The sequence below is a fragment of the Fragaria vesca genome, linkage group LG3 (assembly GCF_000184155.1).
Source record: "Fragaria vesca subsp. vesca linkage group LG3, FraVesHawaii_1.0, whole genome shotgun sequence".
Lineage (NCBI taxonomy): Eukaryota > Viridiplantae > Streptophyta > Magnoliopsida > Rosales > Rosaceae > Fragaria > Fragaria vesca.
The window spans coordinates 17,697,958-17,705,169 of NC_020493.1; positions in this window are offsets into that span (position 1 = coordinate 17,697,958).

The following is a 7,212-nucleotide window of genomic DNA, read 5'->3' on the forward strand; positions in this document are numbered from 1 at the left end:
CTTTGAATTCTCGACTGATTTACCCTTTTCTCAGCTGGTTATGACTGTGATATGCTCATTAACAATGCTTGTGAGAGCTTCAATGGTTGGGTTTTGAGAGCAAGGTCTAAGCCCCCTATTACTATGCTACAAGAGATAAGAGTGAAGGGTTATTTAGACTGTTAATGAGCATGTCACAGTCATAATCAGCTGGGAAAATGGCAAATCAGTCGAGAATTCAAAGTATAGGGGTATGCCAGTTTAAAAAAAAAGTGAGGGACAAAACTGATTTTAGGTGTAAACTACAGGGTGTCACAAGTATTTACTCCAAAATAAAACAAGTATAAGGAAATTTATTAATCATCAAAAAAATTACAGCACATTGAAATGACCGGTTGTGGTGCATAGTGCATACACCACGACACACATTCCTAAATATCCAAAGTTACAAGTCCGTTGCCAAAAACAACATCCATAAGCCAAAAGGGCAAAAGGCATGACCTCTCACCCAAATTTACGCTCAAGAAGCTACTATAACCTGAGGTTTCGTTTGGTTCGTGGAAATGAAAGTGGTTCCTTTCTCTTTCTCCCACGGGAAGAGAAAGAGAACGGAAATAAAATTTCATAAGAACCTTCAATTGTGACGTTTGGTAACGCAAGGAAATTCATCGGAACAATTGTTAAAATAATATTAAAATATTGTGTTATGATGAGTAATTAATGCAAGTAAAGTAGAAAGGAAAGTGGTTCATTTTGATTTTCAAATGAACCACTTTCCCCCACATTTCCCTTCCATCAGGAAAGTGCTTCATTTCCTTTTGTTTTCCCAAACGCATGAAATAAACAATTTTCCTTTCATAATGCTTAATTTCCACGAAAAAAACGAGACCTCAGGTTGAACTTTGTTGTGTTTCAGCGCCTTAGTAAGCCCATCCCTGGCCCGTGTTGTTGATTCAAAAACTTCGGTAGGCTGCCCATTGAACTCAATTGGAATAGGCCGTGGTGGAACTTGAAGTACCTTGTTGCAGACGAATTTCACAATTCGTTTAAGAAGTTCTCTTTCAGACCTACCATGAAATCGAAGGGTCAAACAATGATCAGGAAAACAGTAATTCCAAAAGTAAAAGGATATGATCCTTACCGAAAATTCGTTGTATCCCATCCAGAGAGATCGGCCACATTTTTTAAAGCAAGTCTCCACCGGTCCAACTTCTCTTTGCTTTCCCTAGAATTTTCTTCATGCATAGCAAAGGCTTCTGCAGAAGTCCCCAGTTGATGTCGTACATGAGAAGGATCTACATCATAGAAAATTGGCAGAATTCTGTCCCTCCCTTCCATGGACTGAAGAATCTTTGTGAGTTCATCCAAACACCAAGTAGAAGAAGCATACTTTGGCGACAGAACCACTATAGCAAACCTTGATTCTTCAATTGCCATTAGCAGATTTGGAGAAATAGCCTTCCCTACTTCCAGCTCTTCCGCATCCATGAATGTGTTAATCCCTTTGCTTTCCAGTTCATCATATAAATGGGATACAAAACCATGGCGGGTTTCACCCCTGAAACTCAAAAATATATCATGCGTCCACTGACGAGCTGATACACTTGGGATGCTCAAAACCATTGAAAAGCACCAAAACGAAAACACACGTAGCTAGTCTCAATATAACTAGCTAGCCAGAATCCAATAACAACAAGGAGATTGAGCTAAGAACAGACTAGCTATGGGAGTTCATAAGAAATGATTCACTAATTAAATGGACGTACGCGCGCGGTTGTGGAAAGAAGAGCTAGTTGGAGAACAAGATGAAAGTAAACGCGATGCATGTTTGGTATATAATTTTTTTTTTTTTTTTTTTTGATAAGAAACTGAACTCAATTAAATTGAGATGCCTGTAATGCACCCGAGGTTTACAACGTCAAAGGCTAAAGCAGAAGATGCTTTTGGCGGAATATTTGGTATATAATGTTGTTGGAGAGGAGACTTTTGGAGCTCATGTATGCAGCAAAGTTTTTCATTTTTTTTTTTTTTGCAATATATGCGGGCAAAGTTCGGACTTTGGAGCCATGATGAACTCTAATACATAGACCATGCTAAACCAGTAGAGCGTTTTGCCCAGGATATGAAGTCAACTAGCTTATTAGCTGTGTAATATGCGTTGTCGCGTGGACTAATTCTAAGGTTCTAACATTGACCATTTATGGAAAAATACTAATGTATTATACATTATCGAGTCTTTTGTAACTAGGAGCTTTGGTAAATTTGCTAGCTATTGAGACTTTATGACCTTTTCATAACAATTCTTATTATTTCAGGCTACAGTTACTCATTGTTCGTGTCTTCAATTCCAGAACTACTCTCTACAAAAAACAAAAACAAAAAACAAGAACCAAAAAATAAAGCATGCATCACACTATATCCAAAGTTTATGGTAAAGCTTGGACGTGAAACAATCATTGCCGTAATTCTGGCAACCTTAGTTTTGGAGGACCTGGCCGGTGTGAAACTGTACTGGCCAGTAGAATGCTTTTAATTTGTATTTGGTCTCACTTCTAAATCAAATCAGATGTGTAGAATGCTTTTGTACTAATAACCGATCATTCTGCAGTAACAGGCATTGACAACTTCTATGTTCTTAATGCTAGAAATTAACTCCTTCACATTCTGTACAATGCCTTTGTCATATGGATTCCAGAACCTAATATTTGTGAAGCTTTGTCCTGGATAATGAAAAATAAATAAAAAATCAGATACAGTACTGGGCATGCAGATTGTGAGAAAAATGTAGATCCACAGTTGGTGCTGCAAAATACGTTTACAATTGTTGGAACTCTGGATATTTGTTCCATTTTATCCTTGAAAAGAAAACATTAGAAGATATTAAAGAACATTACACACTGAAACGAGAGAGTAGTCCTCAAAATAATTCATATTTTGCTTTTATATTTCTAGGCCATTCAATCGTAAATTGATCACAAACCAAAACCATATCAAACTCCCCAGTATATTTTCTCTCATTATCTGCTGTTGGGCACTTGGGCCAATCCAACTTCTACTGTTGTGCTGCAAAGTAAACCTTTGGGCTACTTGGACAAACTTGAACCTCTAGGCTCTAGCTTATACTTACGGCTCCATGATGATTAAGCTTCACTGAGAGCAACTTTCAGACATGATCCTAACATTTCGACACCAAAAGTTGCACCCAAAAAAAAAAAGTTGAACAAAGACAACGAAAAGCACTAGCATCATTTTTCCCAGCAGAAACCGATCAAAATAGTTTTCACGTGTACCACTATTTGTATCTCTCCCTCTGGTTTTTCCTTTTCCCTTTTAATCTCCATTGTTGGTGACCTCGTGCATCACAGCTCTGTACCCTCCAAACATCACAAAAGGCGCGGCGATCGATCAGTACCTATCCTCACCCACGTGTGACGCAATACAATTCTCACGGTTTCACCGTTGCGCGCGCTAAACACCAAAGCCGTCTGAGCTGTCAGTTCCGGCGGGTCACATGCAACCTGCGTCACCACGCGAGGGACCCACGGTTAAGAGGGACGGTGGATATTTTACGTTATTCTCGTAGATACACCCGAATCGCGAGATTCCCCCAAAGCCGACGGCTGTGATTCGCTGCTCCGCTCCGAGGCCGGATCACCACGGTGGACACACGCCATCATTGCCTACACGTCGACCATGTGCCGCGGTTTTCGCCGCTCGGCGGGCCCCACTCGCACGACTTTCTTTTCCCGTTCTGCTCGGCCGACTTGACAGAACCGCCTGCCCGCCGGGGGTTAGTGGCGGCGGCTCTTAAGCCGAAAGAGAAATATTCCTCATTGGCGCCAGCAATCTCAGTTACGTGTCGAATTAGGATCGGACGGCTTGGAAATCCCGTGAGTGTGGTACGTGTACGGGTTACATATGTCGTGTGCCAGCAATCTCAGTTAGGTTGGTTTGCACTGGGATTTTTGTCTGGGTGTCTTGTGCTCAACCCCAGCGCTCCATGTGGACTTTCTTCATTTGCATCGACCATGATTTAACTCACTCTGCTATTGTTTTTCGTCGTTTGAGATAATTGAGGCTCTCAAAATAAAAATGATGGTAGGGTTTTATAAATTCATGAAATTTTGAGTGAAAGTATTACCGTAATCGAATAATATGGTAAGCGATAAATTTTGTATACCTAAATACATGAAAAATATGGAATATTAGGCCTAAATGAATAGTATAGTATACAAAGGCAATTGTGTTAGATTTGTTAAATTTGATTTTAAATATTATTGTCTTCATATATTACTAGTATTTTTACACGCGCATCGCGTTTATCTGTTTGTAGGAAAAGACACTAAACCGAACAAGAAGAAACATAATCAATTAGGAAGAAAAAAAAAAATTTCTTTCACCATCAAAATAATGGACATGAAGCATTTTAGATAAATTCAGCCAAAAAATCTCAAACCACCAACATTGAGAAATCTGATAAAACTTCATGAAATATATTGCAGAATAATCTGCTAAGTGGCTAGCTAGCTAGGATACATCTTGTTGCACTTTAAGTGGCTTTACCTCAATAATCAATATCTATTAATTTTGAGGAAAAGTTCTTCACGTCCATATATATGTGCAATATTGATATAGGAATAACTACTTCTTTTTTAGCTTCAAAAAAAAAACTACTTCTTTTCATTTTGCAGACCATTCAATTCGTAATTATCAGTTTGCAACCAATAAGAAAGGATTGCAGGCATTGATTGAGCATCTCACCCTTAGCGCTTCCCCCACGAAGATGCAATATCTCTACTAACTGAAACATTAGCCCCTAGCTCCTCTTTTTTTGCAGATACATATACTCATCCAAAGTTACCGGCTTTAATTATATACCACTGTTCCATCCTACATTTCAATGTCTATATATCAGTTAGCTGAAACAGAAATGAAAACCCATAATAGAAAAACTGCAAGCATAAAACGTACACAAACAGATCAAAATCATTATCTGAGAAGGAAAAAGAAAATGTATAAAGACAACGATGATGAAAAGAGGCAATACCACCCTTACGGCATGTATTATTCTCTTTCTCTATCTTCTTTCGTTTTTAAGTCAACATGTACCAATTAACTCGACGTCAAGTAGTCTGCTGTGATGAATCAGACCTGTTTTGAAGCACAAACACAACAGGAAGCATTAAAACGATGATGAGTAGAGGTAAAACCATGAGGGTGTTGAGGAAAAAATTACCTGAGACGAAACAATAGCAGAGAATAATTATATGAGAACATTTTTTTGTTTTGGAGGAGGCGAGCAATTGGAGACATATATAAAGAAGAGAAACATATGAAGATGAGGAGGAAGATATACGTGCACTCGGGAAGTTTCTTCGGTAGTGGTAACCAACTGCACAACCGTATCTCTGTTTGAAATTTGAAAAAAAATTATCCTTTATTTAACCTTTATTTATTTTCATTTAGTTTTTGACATTTTTTGTCCTTCTTTTATTTATATATGACTTGGTATGATTAATTTGAGGGAAGGGCAATTTAAGGGATTTTTGAAAATTAATCATTGACGGTTCCATAAGACAAATTGTCTTAATTAATAGAAATATTCAGTTAGGCTTGCCAGTTAGGGCATCTCCAACAATGTCTTTCATACCCATACTCATAGTCAAAACCTATAAAAACTCATCTCCAACAATCAAAGCTCAAACTCAAATATGGGTTCCTACCACCCTCGACCTATTTTGGGTCGACTTGCAAGGAGGAAACCCATTTAGGTTGGCGCGGGACCCACTCCAACACAGCTGCACGTGAAAGTGAGGCCACAAGCTAGAGGAACGCGCCAGATTCTGTATCTGTTGCAGACGCGCGCTAGATGACAAGATAACGGGAGGAGACGTGGAGACTCGCTTTGCACGCGTTCAGAAGAGCTGACAGAAGGGGTCCTCCCACATGAGTGTCCGTTGTGGGATTACAACAGTCATAAAACAGATGGCCCAGATTTCATTTCATTTAAAATAAAAGGTCAAGATCAATTCAATTCAAAAAAGAAAAAATGATATATAACTATCGAATTTCTAATCTGACGGCCTAAAATATTCGAATTAATTCCAACGGTTTACACTAAATAAAATTTATGTATGAGTATGAGTTTTGATATAATGATTGAAGATGAAATATGAGTTTGAATAACAATGAATTTAGGTAAGTAAAAAATAAGTTTGAGTATGAGTTTTAGGTTATCTCGTTGGAGATGCTCTTATCTTGCTTCTTGCAAGAAAACAAAGACTTGGCCAAGTCCGTTTTTCCAATCAAGAGAGTTGTGAAATTCTCCTAATGCCACTTCTCCTAATGTACTATCAAATCTTGTCGACTGTTGCTTGAAGGACCACCAATTGGCGACTTCATACAGGTTTTAATTATATCTCAAATCTAAAATGAAGTGGTTTAACTATTAAAGTTGTTTAGTATATATTTTTGTTAAGAAGAACCAACCTCACTAAGAAATGGTCATGATTTTGAAAGCATCTCGAAATTTTGATGCACTTTTTTGTACTCAACATGAATAGTTGGGAGGACTTCCAAAAGGATAGGAGGTCAGCAGCGGAGGGCTGGGAATCAAAATATCAAATAGAAACAAAACAAACAAACGTTCAAGCAAAAAAGGAAGAAAAAAAAAAAGGAGAAGTTTCCATCAATTGTTGCAACTCGCAAGAATCGAGTAATTTATAATTTTTGTTCATTTTAGTAGATGCAACATGTTGTCCGAAAAGGATTATCTTAATTATTTGGTGTTCCTGATATGCATGTTCTGAAAATATTTCTGCCACAACTAAGCAGAATAATCATCTACGCATCTTAGTACTTGGATGACCTATCTTCAAGTTGTAAAACTCCCTAAAAATAATTAGCATTTCCACAATCTTTGATCTTCTAAATAAAAAATAAAAAAATAAAAATCTACATTTCCCAGCTCTTATTGGTTGTCGTTGTGTTGGTTGCTTGTACAAATCACAAATAAATTTATAGTTGTCATCCATTTTGTAACTTAATGCATTGTTGATTCCAGCCCCCTTCCATTAAGAGATTCCTATTTTTGGCCACTTTCTAGGGATAGGGCATTACACCACTTCCCAATTGAATTTTTACATCTCCACCGTTCATATCTTAGGTCTATATGAGTAGATCACCTCTACAAAATTTCATATGATTTGGTGATCGTTAAGACTTTCAAAGTTT